Source organism: Gorilla gorilla, chromosome 16, assembly GCF_029281585.2.
Source record: "Gorilla gorilla gorilla isolate KB3781 chromosome 16, NHGRI_mGorGor1-v2.1_pri, whole genome shotgun sequence".
In the NCBI taxonomy this organism is placed as follows: Eukaryota; Metazoa; Chordata; class Mammalia; order Primates; family Hominidae; genus Gorilla; species Gorilla gorilla.
The window spans coordinates 20,618,879-20,634,063 of record NC_073240.2 but is presented as its reverse complement, the minus strand read 5'-3'; the positions used below and the strand labels follow the sequence as shown (position 1 = coordinate 20,634,063).

Sequence of the window (15,185 nt, the reverse complement as noted above, 5' to 3'; positions counted from 1 at the left end):
TCGCAGGGTGGCTGTTCTGTGCTGAGGAACCACTTCCACCCCTGGTCAGCTTGGGCTCTCCAAAGCCCACAGGCCAGAAGGGTTAGTTGCCCAAACAACAAAGGTCATGGCCCACCCCTCTCTCTGGGAACTCTGTCCCAGGAAGGTTTCAAATCTCCATTGGCCAGGGAACACTGGTGGGTGTAGCTGGACACCTCAGGTGGGAGATCCTGTCCAGTGATGAGGAACAGGATCAGGGGCCTGCTTACAGAAGCATTCTGGCCATGATTTGGTAAAGCAGCTGTGCTATGCCACAGGATCTCTTCTGCCCCTGGTGAGTTTGTACTCTCCAAAGCCCGCATACTGGAATGACTAAGTTGCCCAAACAGGAAAGATGGTGGCCTGCCTCATCTTTTCTCTCAGAATTTATCCTGTGTGATGGAGCTTAATTTTTAGGTTGTTAATTTTACTGTCAGCGTTAGAGTTGTTCAGAAAGAATCTCACTGTTATCTTTTAGGTGAGATATATGAGAATTCATTTTCTCCTGTAAATAAACCTGTTGATGTTTGTTCTCTGGAAAGAAGTCCCTTTCAGCTATCTGACTTTGATCACAATCATGTAGAGCAGTAGTCAGTCTACAATGACATGATTGAATTTCCATTTCCAGTGTTTCCTAGCTGTGTCTTACATTCTCCAGTTCAGAACTGAGCATTCTCAGTTGTCAAAATCCTAAGCTGTCCACTGTACTTAAATACTGGTTTTCGTTAATGCTTCTTCATTCAGTTGTATAGCCTTTAGAAGTTTATCAATCTGGCCGGGCGCGGTGGCTCACGCCTGTAATCCCAGCACTTTGGGAGGCCGAGGCGGGTGGATCACGAGGTCAGGAGATCGAGACCATCCTGGCTAACACAGTGAAACCCCGTCTCTACTAAAAATACTAAAAATTAGCCGGGCGTGGTGGCGGGCGCCTGTAGTCCCAGCTACCCAGGAGGCTGAGGCAGGAGAATGGCGTGAACCCAGGAGGCGGAGCTTGCAGTGAGCCGAGATCGCGCCACTGCACTCCAGCCTGGACGACAGAGCGAGACTCCGTCTCAAAAAAAAATAAAAAATAAAAAAATAAAAAAAATAAAAAGAAGAAGTGTATCAATCTTTTCTTTTACACTTTCAATTTCCTCCAAAATTTTATTTTCCCTTAGCTGGTTCTGATGTTTTGTTTCATCTAGTTCCAGTCTTAGCATGGCAATTTCTTCCCGCAACATGCTGTTTTCACGCAAGAGATCTTCTTCTTTCTTATGACTAAGAGAAAGCTAAGTAAACAAAGGGAACTTTTAGTTAGCACTCAATAGAATGACATATCATGATTTCTTCTAAAATTGAAGAATGACATTTATATTTGTATAATGAAATAATTCCCATAGTGGATATTTAACTGGAAAAAAGTTGGACAAAACTTCAAATCTAAAAGAGTGTAAATTCCAAAAAGTTGAAATATTTATCTAAAGACCATGAAAAATAAATCACTAGAGGATTTTTAAGAATTTCAGAATTGGAAAAGCCTTTCTCTGAATTACAAAAAACCCAGAGGCATAAAATAGAAGATTAATACATTTGGCTACATTTTTTAAATTGGGTTTACACTCTGATATCTAACCTACAAACCACACCATCATAAGAGCCTTAGCTATGCATATATTAGGACAGAAGCAATTCCTCAAAGTTCTTTAAGTTCCTTTTTCTGAGGAATGTTTTATCAATATACTGCTTTCCTAATATTTTTACAGTCAGTTATAAGAATTACATTTATTCATAACTGTTAAATCTAAGCATTGTACCCTTCTACAATGTACACACCGGCATCTAAGCATTGCACTTCTACATACAACACTCAACTCATTTAAGATCACGATTCTTAAAAGGAGAGGTCAAAAAATATATGCAGCCAGGACCGGTGGCTCACACCTGTAATCCCAGCACTTCAGGAGGCTGAGGCAGGAGAATCGTGTGAACCTGGGAGGCAGAGGTTGCAGTGAACTGAGTTTGTGCCATTGCACTCCAGCGTGGGTGACAGTGCAAGACTCCATCTAGAATACACACACACACACACACACACACACACACACACGTATATATGCAACGTGCAAGATTTTTGCCAGGTCTTCTGATGCTACTGCTAGTGATCCTCCACAAAATCAGTTGCTTCTGTGGTGTAAATATATAAATACAAAAGAAGCCTTTTATTTCAAAATACAAATGGTAAATAAGATATAACTTACAAGGCTTTTCTTAGAAATCATGAGATTATTTGCCATTGCAATAACTTTTCTTTCCTCTTCATAATGTTTGAAACATTATAGTAGTAAGTGTGAAATATGGGAAACATACTGAACTATTCATCTGGGAACAAAATACTTATCAATAAATTATCACTAAATGTGTATCATGGCATGTCATTGTTTTCAAAGCTCTTTGCATTGAAATGAGAAACTACTTGGAGCAAACTGCTCCTCTCCTCAAAAGCAAGGATAATGACATCCACAATGTGGCCTCTGACCCAGCTGTACATTTCCTACCTTCCTATTAGTGAAAATAACAAACTGACTTCTCTATTAATATTTTAAAAAGAACTAATGTCCCAAAACTAGCAAATCTGTTGTTAGTAGCAAAACTTATTTTTGATATTGGAAAGATAATCAATTCTTATGAAAAATATCAAATGCTTTTCCTTTGGATTGAGGCCATTGTGAAGGTCACTACTCGACTGTTGCAGGCAAATGCAGTTGAATTAAGAACATGGCTTTACCCTATGTGTACATATATAGATATATGACCAAGGATATACAGGGTGTGTGTGTGTGTGTGTGTGTATATGATTTAAAAATCCTTTATACCTTCCAAAATAAAGCTTTTTAAAAATATATACACATATGAAAACATTTGATAATGACTAAAGAAAATACCTCAGAATTCATTTCCTTTTCAGCCACTTCTATCTGCTTTTGTTTATTAGTCAGAATCTCATCTTGTGATATTCCAGTGTTCTGTTCTTCAGAAAGTTGTTTCTGGGTATCATTTTGTTCGTCACTAGAAGAAATTTTAATTTTCATGAAATACTGGAGGTGTCCCTAAAATGATCTACAGGGCAAGATGGCACCATCAGATGTCATTCACACAATGTATATCTGCACATTAATCCAAGACAAGGCAAACGGGTCTCACATCTGTTAACCCTGCTCTCCCAGTCATGTTGGCACCAGGGACTAGTTTTGTGGAAGATAATTTTTCCATGGACCTGAGGTGGGGGATGGTTCCAGGATGATTCAAGCACATTACATACATTGTGCACTTCATTTCTATTATTACTAATATATAATGAAATAATTATATAACTCACCATCATGTAGAATCAGTGGGAGCCCTCAGCTTATTTTCCTGCAACTAGATGGTCTCATCTAGGGGTGACAGGAGATGGTGACAGATCATAAAGCATTAGATTCTCATAAGGAGTGAACAACCTAGATCCCATGCATGAGCAGCTTGCAATAGGGTTCAAGTCACACTCTTATGACAATCTAATGTCACCGCTGATCTGACAGGAGGAGGAGCTCAGGTGGTAACGTGACAGAGAGTGGCTGTAAACAGATGAAGCTTCACTTGCTCACCTACCACTAACCTCTTGCTGTGTGGCCCAGGTCCTAACAGGCCAGGGACTGGTACTGGTCTGTGGCCTGGGGATTGGAAACCCCTGTGTTAACCCAAACTTTTTGTGTTTATTTTTTGGAAACAGTTTCCACTTATATTCTTGATTCCTCTGTAATTTATAGACAACTTAGAAATTCCCTTTGGAACAAGACAGGGTCTAATATTGTGTTTTTAACATAGAACTTTGAATTAATTTTATCTGTGTATGAGAGAGAGATGTGAAATAAACTGATCATTAATTGCTTTCAATTTTACTTTTATTTCATGCATATTAAGAAGAAAACTGGGAAGCCCTAGGCAGAGCAATTGGGCAAGAGAAATAAAGGGCATCCAAATTGGAAAAGAGAAAGTCAAACTCTCTCTTCACCAATGATATGATCTTATGCCTAGAAAACCCTACAGACTCCTACAAAACACTCCTAGATTTGATAAGTGAATTTAGTAAAGTCTCAGAGGTTACAAAATATACAAATACCAATGAATAGTACCACTATACACCAACTACAACCAAGCTGAGAGTCATATCAAGAATCCAATCCTTTTTACAATGGCTGCAAAATAGTAAAATACCTAGGAATATACTTAATGAAGGAGGTGAGTGATCTATCAGAGGATAACTGGAAAACGCCACTGAAGAAAATCACAGATGATACAAATAAATGAACATACATTCTATGTTCCTGGACTGAAAGCATTGATATTGTGAAAATGCCATAGTGCCCAAAGTAGTCTACAGAGTCAATACAGTTTCTACCAAAGTACCAATGTCATTCTTCACAGAGTTATTTTAAAAAGCTGTCATTCATGTAGAACCACAAAAGAGCCTGAATAGCAACAGACATACCAAGCAAAAGGAACAAACATGTTGGCATCACATTACCTGACTTCAAATGATACTCTAAGGCCACAGTAACAAACATCATGGTAGTGGTATAAAAGTAGACACACAGATCAATGGAACAGAATAGACAACTCAGAAAAAAGGCCACTTACAACCAAATGATCTCTGAGAAAGGATACAAAAACATACACTGGAGAAAGTACACGTTATTCAACAAATGGTGCTGGGAAAAAAAGATAGTCACATATAGAAGAATAAAATTGGATCTCTATCTCTCACCATGTAAAAAATTTAATTCAAGATGGATTAATGGCCTAAACCTAAGACCTGAAGACATTAGCCTAGGCAAATAATTTATGATGAGGACCCTGAAAGCAAAAGCAACAAAAATAAAAATAAATAAATAAATAAATAAAGACCTAATTAAACTAAAAAGCTTCAGCACAGCAAAAGAAATAATCATCAAAGTGAGCCAACAACCTATACAATGGGGAAAATATGGGCAAATTATGAATCTAACAAAGGGTTAATGTCCATAACCTACCAGAAACTCAAACAAATCAGCAGGAAAAATACAAATAATTCCATTAAAAAGTGGGCACATGACATGAATAGACATTTCTCAAAAGAAGATGTACAAATGGTGAACAAGAATATAAAAACACGCTAAATATTACTAATCATCAGGGAAATGTACAATAAAACAACAGTGAGATATCACCTCACTTCAGCCAGAATGGTCACTACTAAAATAAAAAAAACAGCAGATGCTGGTGTGGATGTGGTGAAAAAAGAAGAGTTATACACTGCTGGTGGGGACAGCAATTAGTACAAATCTATGGAAAACATTATGGAGAGTTCTGTTAAAGTAGATCTTACCATTCTATCCAGCATTCTCATTTCTGGATACCTACCCAAAATAAAAGAAATCATACTCTCAAAAAGACACCTATATACATACATTTACTACAGCACAATTCACATATGCAAAGATATGTTATCAGCCAGTGTCCACCAACTGATGAGTGGAATAAAGAAAAAAAAAATATATATATATATATATATGTACGTATGTATGTATACCTGAGACTGGGTAATTCATAAAGGAAAGAGGCTTAATTGATTCACAGTTACACGTGGCTGGGAAGGCCTCAGGAAACTTACAATCATGGCAGAAGGTAAAGGGGAAGCAGGCAACTTCTTCAAAAGGTGGCAGGAGAGAGAGAAGTGAAAGGGAAAGAGCCCATTATAGAATTATCTGCTCTTGTGAGAACTCACTATCACGAGAACAGCATGGAGGAAACCGACCCCATGATCCAATACCTCCCAGCTGGTCTTTCTCTCAACACCTGGGAATTACAATTTGACATGAGATTTGGGTGGAAACACAAAGCCAAACTATTGAGGGGGGGGTGTATCCTTACTTTTAAAATATCAAAATGTCATTATTTATATTTCAAAAATAGCAATTTTTATTAGTAATGATTTTGTTTGAAAATAAAATGACCTGGTAAATTTTCTTCACTTTTAGCCTAGTATTTAGTCAAAATATAAAAAGCTGAATTTGCCAGCAGCAAACTGTAATTACTTTTAAATGAGGTAAAGATGTGTGAGAATATCACCGTTATTGTACTGAGAAGAAAGTGAACAAGAAAAGGAATTTAAAAAGAGAGTAGAGTATCACTACCATATACATACATGAACTGACAAAGAGACTAAAATCTCCTACTGGAGATTATGTTAGGACTTGAGCAAAAGCTTCTAAAAATACCAAAAACAGAAAGAAAATAATTAATTTTAAGGAATACATTATACAGAGAAATATGTATTTTTAAAAAAAGAAAACAGATATTCCTGAGAGCTATTATTAACCAATTCATCTTGACCAAAATTTTAAAATGAAGTCTACAATTCTGGAATATAAAATAGTTTCATTTTGAACATAGTTAATTGAAGGCAACTTTTATACAGAAAATTTTCGGTTAAAGTTGACTCTAACTTAGGAAAGAAATGACTTGTACCAATGGTAACAAGAAGCCACCCAAAGCCAGTTTGAAATCTAGTCAATCAATGACCACTGCTCTTGTTCACCAACCAATACCAATGTGAGCAGCTTGCTTCTGAAATACAGCCACGCAGCAGCACCTGCTCCATCAGAAAAGACAGTGCCTGACCAGTATTCCTCTTACAATAGGAAGCAAAAAATTCCAACTCTGTCTCTTTATTTCAAATACCAAAGGTTCATAATCCCTTGAAAAGAATTTGTAAGTCCATTAAATGTGCCACCGTAATTTTTTTTTAAATAAAATACTAGTGGCCAGGCGCAGTGGCTCATGCCTGTAATCCCAGCACTTTGAAAGGCTGAAGTGGGTGGATCACCTGAGGTACAGAGTTCGAGACCAGCCTGACCAACGGGATGAAACCCCATCTTTATTAAAAATACAAATATTAGCCGGGCGTGGTGGCATGCCCCCGTAATCCCAGCTCCTTGGGAGGCTGAGGGAGGAGAAGTGCATGAACCAGAAGGTGGAGGTTGCAGTGAACTGAGATCATACCACTGAACTCCAGCCTGGGGGATACAGCGAGACTCCATCTCAAAATAAAATAAAATACCAGTAAAGTTTGCAATTCCTCTGACTCAGTTTGCCATAACTACAATTATGATTACTAGTAAAAGAATAAATAGTGAATAACCACAATATTGGGCTTTTCTCTCTAAATAAAAAAATTAATATAAAGAATGTAGCTTATTATAAAAAGCCAAAACAATTTTAAAAATGCACGTAGTTACCGGGCAAAGCTGTTAGAATGAACCATGTCAAACATTTTTAAAGTGAGAATTAATCAAACAATATATGCAGGATAAACTCCATTCACTCATTTAATAAGTATTTATTAGGTAGCTTCATCCAATATGCTAGGCCTTTTTCTAGGCAGTGAGGATATGGTAGTGAAAAATAAAAACCCTATTCATGAGAGTGAGAAAAACACACAATAACAGACAGATAAGGCCAAATATACAGGATGTTACAGGAGAAAAACTAAAGCAGGAAAATGAAATGTTTATGTGTTTGACGGGGAGGGTGGTGGGAAAGTTGGGATGGTCAGAAAAGTCCCTGCTGAGAAAGGGGATTTTTTTTTTCTAATACAAAAATCCTTTTATTTGTATATCAAAGTCTCTAAGAAATGATGACATAAGGTTAACAGCGTTGATGTCAAGATACAAATGGGTTTGAAGTTAGAGATGATAAATCACTTTGTTTCACTGAACCTTCCCTTCGTTACGTTAGAGAGCATCCCTGGTAGGCACCCAATTGAACCTTAAGCATGACGCGTCTGGGTAGCACACCGTTCTTCCTCAGAAAGTGGTTGTTCCTTAATGTGTTTCTTTTTACCCTTTTTCCTCTTCTTCTTAGAAAGGGGGTTTTAAATAAAGAACTGAAGGAATGGAAAGAGAAAGCTAGGAGGATATCTGGGGAGAAAGCATTCCAGACACAGGGAACTGCGAATCACAGAGGTGTGCCTGGCATCTTTAAGCACTAGGGGTAGATAAGGGATGGCAAGAATTCAGTGTGGCTGAAGCAGAGCAAGGGAGATAATTAGGAGGAACTTTGGCACGTACTCCAAGTGAAATGGAGATAATGAGAAGGGCTGGGGCAGAGGAACGACACAATTTGACTTATGTTTTAAATACATCCACTGAGTTAAGAATTGATGAAAAGGGAAGTTTTTAAAAACCAGGACTATCAATTCCCAGTCTATGACACTCATCTAGACTGCAGATGAGGGTGGCTCAGATGTATGAGATATGACTGGCTTCTGGACATATTCTTCAGGTAGACCTGACAAGATTTACTGAGAGATTAGATGTGAGGTGTCAGAGAGAGAGAGAGAGATGAGTCAAGAATGACACCGAGATTTTTGGCAGAGCAACTGGAAGAGTTGCCCTTAACCAAAGTAGGAAAGACTATATGAGGTGTAGATTTCAGGAAGGACATCAGTAGCCCAATTTTGGATCTGACAAGTGTGTGATACCCAATAACTAACCAAAGAGAGATGTCAAGTAGGCAGGCTGATATAGAAATCTGGAATTAAGGAGAGAGATTTGAGCTGGAGACATACATTTGGAAATCACTAGCATATACACAGTAGAAAAAGTCATGAGGGGCCAGGTGCAGTGGCTCACACCTGTAATCCCAACACTTTGTGAGGCCAAGGCAGACAGATCACCTGAGGTCAGGAGTTTGAGACTAGGCTGGCCAACATGGGGAAACGCGGTGTCTACTAAAAATACAAAAATCAGCTGGGCATGGTGGCATGCACCTGTAATGCCAGCTACTCAGGAGGCTGAAGCAGGAGAATTGCTTGAACCCAGGAGGCAGAGGCTGTAGTGAACCGAGATCACACCACTGAACTCCAGCCTGGGTGACAGAGCGAAACTCTGTCTCCAAAAAAGAAAAAGAAAAAGTCACAAGAAAGAAGATTGAGGAGTGAGCCCTGGGAAACAACAATGTCCAAAAGGAGAAAGATGAGGAGGAGCAAGCAAAACAGAACATGATGAATGGACTAGAAAGGCAGGAGGAAAAGCCTGAGGCAGTGAGGTCCTGAAAGCCAAGTGAAGACGCCGTTAGGGATGAGATGCCCTCCATTGCCTCAAATATTGCTGACAGATTAAATAAAATGAGGTGGAAGAAAAGTGCCTAGATTTATCACAGAAAACAATTAGTGATAATCTTGAGGAAAAACGTTGGAGGACTGCTGAGATTGAAGACTTACTGGCATGAGATCAAGAGTGAAGGAAAAGAAAATTTGAGTTCATGAGTGTAGACAGTTCTTTTAAGGACATCATACTTAGGAGTCATGGCTGAGAATGTTGTAATTTTCTTCCACAGTCATGGAAAAGTAATAGACAAATAGTTTCAAATTTTACATAACAGGTGTAGTTTTCAAATTTTATATAACAATTACATATTTTAAAGCTTATAAAAATTATACACATTTGGCATTAAAAATGCCAGACCAAGGTGTTAAATTCTTAACACTATAGAACTAAAAGTTGCCTTGACCATTTCTAGATTACAGAAGCTGATTATTATTTTGTTCATGCTTATACATAAAGACCAAGAAAAACTAAAAGCTTCAAGGAGAGTATTTCTTGCTTGATAAAAATCAGCCAATTCTAGAACAGTTGATACTCATCAAATATACAAAGTAATTGATCACCATAAAATACTGAATTCTATTAACAGGAATAAAGTGGCAGAAATGCAGAAAATAATCTTATTTTACAAATGAAATTTTAAAAATTGTATGACATCACTGTGGAAAAATATGGTGAGGTGAATACTGAAATATATCCTTTTCTCAAAGGAAAGATAATGTCACACATGCAGGGCACTTTTACAAATAAGTGTTACTGCATTAGCAGCACCTTCCTTTTAGCACACCGGTCAGCAAATTAGCACCTGTGGGCCAAATCCAGCCCACTGCCTGTTTTTGTAAGTAAAGAATCTTGGAACACAGCCATGCTTATTCACTTTACAGTCCATAGAGTCAATTAGCTGGGTGTGATGTTGCACACTTGGGGTCCCAGCCAGTAGAAAGGCTGAGGTGGGAGGATTACTAGAGCCCAGAAAGTCAAGGCTGCAGTGAGCTGTGATCACACAATTGCACTCCAGCCTGGGCAACAGAGACCCTGTCTCAAAAAAAATAAATATATATAGTCCACAAAGCCTAAAATATTTACTAAATGGCTCTTTGCAGGAAAAGCTGGCCAGCTCCTAGTTTAGCAGATGAAAGATACTTTGATATATTTTAATAAAAGTTTTACCCAATATACTCAAATGTTTATATTAAATATAGATCCCCACGTACAATCCCTTGGCAATATTCAGATTGAAGGTCCAATATTTCGGCACTCAGGCACTGACAACAAAAATTTAATAACTAGCAATCTTGTTGCTAACAAGGTACAGTGTCAATGTAGCGTGTAGCTTCCATTTGCAACACAGCAGATATTCCAAGAATTCTAACAAAATTATCTTAAGATGTGTTACCAAACTAAATGCTTTAAATACATTGTAATTGCAAAATAACCAGTATACTCTAGATCTAACCTCATTTGTAAAAAATGGTTGCATACTGTATTATTTTCTGGGTATGAAAATTGAGCTATTTTCTATTGGTAAGGATTTACTTTTGATAATGATAAATTCATATTTATAAGGATCCATCTTTTTGATATAATAATGCTGTAAGAAATGTCCTTTCACATAAGTATATATGTGACAAATCTATACAAATATCCTTAACATACCTATATATCCTTACTATGTTATATATATGTGTGTGTGAATATGCTACTAAATTAATGTTCAAAATGTATTTACCAACAGTGTATGAAATGCCATTTTCAATGAGACCATTTCCTTTGCAGCAACACACATGGAGCTGGAGGCCATTATCCTAAGCAAACTAATGCAGGAACAGAAAATCAAATGCCACATATTCTTACTCATTACTGGGAACTAAACAATGAGAACTCATGGACACAAAGAGGAGAATAACAGACACCAGGGTCTACTTGAGGGTGGAGTGTGGCAGGAGGGAGACGACCAAAAAACTACCTCTCGAGTATTTTGCTTATTATGTGGCTGATGAAATAATCTGTAGTCCAAACCTCCATGATACAGTTTACCTATATAATAAACCTGCACATGAACTTCTGAAGCTAAAATAAAAGTTCATTAAAAAGAAAAGAAAATGCCTTTTCCCTCACATTTGCCAATGCTGGTTATTTTTCAAATAAATTAATGACTGGAAAAAACGGTAACTCATTGTTTACTGATTTTCATTTTTCTGATTAACAGGCAAGGCTGAATATTCTAGTAAAAGTATAAAATTTGTTCATCATGAATATTAGCCCAAATTAGGATTAGTTTGACAGCATATAGTCATCTCCTATTAAATGTTGCCACAGGCTTACCTGTGATACTCTTCATTCTCAGTGTCAGGAAATTGCTGCTTTTCAGGTTTTCTGCTCTTCCTTTGTGGAATTAATCCATCATCACCATAGCCAGCACTGGCACCATTAGTCAGGTTTTCTGGTAATCCCACAGGATTACTTCCATGCTTCTTTATTTCTTCTTCAACCTTGAGTGGAAGTTTGATATTAAGGATGGTTATCACTTTATTGAATAAAAAGAACCTTTTTAATTGATTTTATCAATTGACTCAGTTTGCCATTATTTTAGTCATTAAAAATATCTCACACTTAAATTTGATCATATATACAGAACTATTACCGTATAATTTTAAGATGTAATTATCATGTCATTAGTATATCATTGAAATTTTTGTAAAGTTTGCTTGATTGCTGTTTGACTGAATAAAACAGAATTTTCCAAAATTCAAAAAGGGCCCTCCTTCATTTTGTGCTTTTATTCCCAAAAACTCTTCAGAATCTTATATATGAATTTACCCCATTTGACTCATGGGAACACAAAAATAAAACGACATAGACACAAAATGTGTCTTCTGTCTTTACCACCTAGATTTTACATTAAACACTCAGATGTAGAGGATGAGACACTGGGGGGCTTCAGGAATAGACAGGAAGATGGCCCTTTTCTGCACTAAGATATTCTCCTCCCCCACTGCCTTTGATCGTTCTTTTTTCCTTTGGTTCCTGGATATCAAAAACATGATGGTGCTCACTGAAACATGAAAACCAAAGTTTGCCACAACACAAGGAGCAGAGTGAAACTGCTGAGGTGCAAGCGTGGAATTCCAGAAAATTAGATGCTCCCCAAATTTCACATTCAATAGCTATACAATTGTCCAGCTGGAAGTTACAAAGAATAAGTAATTATCTTCTTTAGCCACATTATCTAGTGATAATCAGATTAAAACCAAGAAAGATAAAATAATTGGTCCAAAGCTCCTGAAGTGGCATTACCTAGCATTTTATGGCACCACTCAGGGTTGTTCCATAATAATGAAAGAATCTCTCTAGGGTTTGTATCTCTTGAAAACTCAATGTACAGAATTCTTTCTGAGTTAAATATTAAATTTTTCACTGGTGATTTATGCTACTTACATGATAGGATCATGTATGCCTACACTTACTACACTTTGTTAAACGGCATAACATAAAAATCTAATTCAACAGAAACATTTGAACATAAAGGTATACCTCTCTGTCACAGTCCTTATTTATTTCTGGTTCTTGAGACATTTTCTGTAGATGCAAAAATAGAAGGTTAATTTGCTTGTTGTATTTCCGTGTATGTCTCCTCTTTTGGAATGCATGTTAAAATAATTTTATTCTTAAGTAATCAAGTATGGACATGAAAAATTAGAAAATAAAATAAAATTTAACTGTTAAAATAATTAAATAAATAAATAATTAAAATTAAGAATTAACTTTTTAATCTATGTTTAGCTACTGCCACATCATTGGCTTCTGAGTAACATGTGAAAAATAATTCACCTCAGACAAAGGGAGAATAAAAACATGAACCAGCAAACTTAACTTTGTTACCATTTGTTTGAACTAAACTTAATTTGTTATGTGTTAAATCTACCAAAAATGAATTAGCAGATGATTTGTAGTGTTCCAAAGGCTTCCTCACTTGAAAAGAGTATATCTCATGAAACCCTAACTAGTGAGCCCCTATAGCGCACTGAAGTGCTTTTTTAAAAGATTCCTAATTGGATTGTAGGCATGCTTCAAATTTTTAGGAGCTGAAATCAACACCAAACAGAAAGAAATGCAAATTCTTAAATTTTAATTGAAATTATATGCTGTAATATGATAGTGTTATGTATCTAGATGATCTGCTTAAGTCCAGTTCTAATATATTCTAAGGTGTACTAATTACAATGGATAAATTTTTTTTAATAATCTGTACTGATTTTCTGCAACTAAAATAAGGTAGAAGGTTATTGTGTTTGTGCACTAACACCAAATGTCCCATTCTGCAAGATATGATTCTTGTAATAGGCAGTTGGGTTGCTTTTATGACCTGGTTCCCTCCCTGAACAGAAATGCTGAAGTCAGTGAGAGACCACAAGGCAGAATATGTCTTTAACCTTGGTATCAGTGACTGACAATATAAAACTGCAGATTTTCAATCACTGGCCGTGATTATTCTTTAACCATGAATCCAGCTCAGGGACCTTCAGTGTTACATTGTTCATAGTTCTATTGCTTAATAATATAATCCAATAATTGATGTTACTTTATCATGTTAGGGTGTTGTAAAAATAAAAGAACAAACAAAGGTCTGGAATATGTTTTTGCCTCTATTCCAAAAGGAAAGATTAGCTATAAGCTAATCAAAAAGGCAGATAAGAATATTTTAAATAAGAATACTGTAAAATAAGAGTATTTTAAATTTTATAGTGGTTATGTTTTTAAGCTAAATATCAAATGTTAAATTAGAATTTATTGATTCTTCTGTTAATGAGATTGCCGAATTTATTAAAATAAATTTTAAGAATCTTATTAAAAAATTCTTAAAAAAAGAATCTATTGATTCTTAAAACCTAGTCTGAAAGGTAATTTCATTTGGACTATCTAATATTGTTAAAGCAAAGAAAACAACATTAAATCAAAAATTTAAATTTAAAATTTTCCGTGCCTCTGGCTGGCTATTTTCACTGACTTTAAGCCTTTGTGACTCTTCCTCTGATGTCAGCTTTAAGTCTTGTTCTGTTGAGAAATCCATATATTCAGTTAAGATGAACCACTTAGAACAGTTAAAAACTATTGACTTTATAAAAATAGATTGAAGACAACATTTTATTTTATTTCATAAATTGAGTGTTTAGTCTTTCATGAAATAGTTACTTAGGAAATAATTCTCCAAAACTTCAACAAACCACTTGGGGAGACACCTGATGTGATTCACTCACAAATTCATCCACCCCACATAAATGAACAAAACCACCAGAAACACAACTTTAAAATACAGTAGAAACATATAAGGTAACTCAGTATGTTTGTTCACTTCCTAATAGTGAAGCAGTAAATGTAAAGAAAAGAAAATTTAGTTTTAAAGAGAAACAAATTTTCCTGCACTTAGCTACTCTGACTGTAAGGATAGTATCAGGCAGGGACCAGGAAAGGTTGTGGTGACCCTGTCTGAGAAGCCAGAGCCCACAGGTATGGGCTCCAGACATCCCAGAGAAAAGTTAAGAAAACAAATTCCTTTACCATCTCCCCTCCCCCTCAGCATTTATTCATAGCTATTTTTACAAATGCATATATTTTGCAAATTCTTGTTTTCCTTCAATGCAGCTGCAAGGTCACAAGCTATGCAGTGGTTGCAAAACTGTCACTATACGATTAACTGCCTTTGTTCTGCTTCTGTAAGTTTGCCTATATAAGCCAAGCCCTGTCTTTGTTCAGGGCTCAGGTTTTTGATCAAATCCGCTGAGCTGGTGTGCACCTAAATAAAATCCTCTTGTTTGACCCACTGGGTCTCTCCTGCCTCTTGTTTTCTGCAAAAATAGTACCTTACAAATGATTTCCAAAATTACTACTGACACCTTTGTTAGTGTACAATGTCTTCTTAACATCTAAAATGTTTCCATCCACTATTATGACAAATTTATATTCATTTTTCTTTTTTTTTTTTTGTTTTTTTGTTTGAGCCAGGGT

General features: G+C 36.3%; 1 pseudogene; it reads right to left on the bottom strand.

Moving 5' to 3' along the window:
- Positions 1 to 1,141: 1,141 nt before the first annotated feature.
- The window catches only part of LOC129527243 (POTE ankyrin domain family member B3-like), a 30,994-nt pseudogene continuing 16,950 nt past the window's right edge, over positions 1,142 to 15,185 (bottom strand).